Here is a 998-nt window from a genome sequence, read left to right as displayed (position 1 = left end):
GTGTCAAGACAGTGCTATCCTGCGTGCCTCGCCACAGGCCAGAGTAGTCATATCAGTTCAAGTGTCTAGATTGTTTGCTGGCTTCTCTCGTTGCACCGCTGTGGGTAAAACGTGGCTTCTAGAAGAACTGGACCTCACGGTTTCTCTGAGGTCACATCACTGACGGGCCAAGCGTGCGAAAGTGCCAGGCAACACTGTAAGTGACCCAACTGCTTCAACAGGTTACCCCCCCCACTTTGGGCATCGGAATGGCTCCCTTGCCATTAGGCTCCAAGGATTTTCCCCACCACGTTGGGCATTAGAATGCTTCCCATGCCATTAGCTTTGTGTGTGGGCCAAGGGTAGCTCGTCTGTCTAGGCAGCAGGCCAGGAACTATGCCTGATGGTGAGTCTCCCTTGATCAGTCCAAGTGTGCCTCAGGTGCCTTTTGTCACGGGTACCGACGAGTCGCTTTTGACGGTGGCAGTCAAATTCGGCCAAGGGTCCTTCCCATGTGGTAGATATCTTCACCTTGAAGGCACATCCATTGTGTGGAAATATATGTGCCAAGGGCGGGTGTGTTTCCCTAGAAGGCAGTGGCTCTTAGGCTGAGGGGGCACAGTTGTCCTGAGGGTGTGTCAGGGGTTCAGGAAGACATCCTTTTGCTGTGATGGAGAGGAGAGTGCTCAGGAGAGGAATTGCAGGGCTCGAGACCAGGGGCTTGCTGGACGGCGGTGCTCTTTGTCCTGATGGTCGCTCGCTCTGAAGGCATCTGCGCCACGATGCTTTCACATTTGGCTGTGGACACACAGGCTAGACGCTCCCCAAATGCAACGTTTTGTGGAGATAGAGCACACATCGTTGGGTGGTATTGAATGTTCCCTCGGTGCGCCTGTGCACCCTCCTCAAGTATGTGTGTGTTCTCTCACACCGAGCCAGGTGGAATGCCAGGGACGGAATGCCGGCAGCAGAGCAGCCTGGGGCCATCCGTATAATCCCTGATACCAGTGATGTGAGGA

The sequence above is a fragment of the Physeter macrocephalus genome, unplaced genomic scaffold (assembly GCF_002837175.3).
Source record: "Physeter macrocephalus isolate SW-GA unplaced genomic scaffold, ASM283717v5 random_11568, whole genome shotgun sequence".
NCBI classification, from domain to species: Eukaryota; Metazoa; Chordata; class Mammalia; order Artiodactyla; family Physeteridae; genus Physeter; species Physeter macrocephalus.
This window is presented reverse-complemented; position numbering follows the sequence as displayed.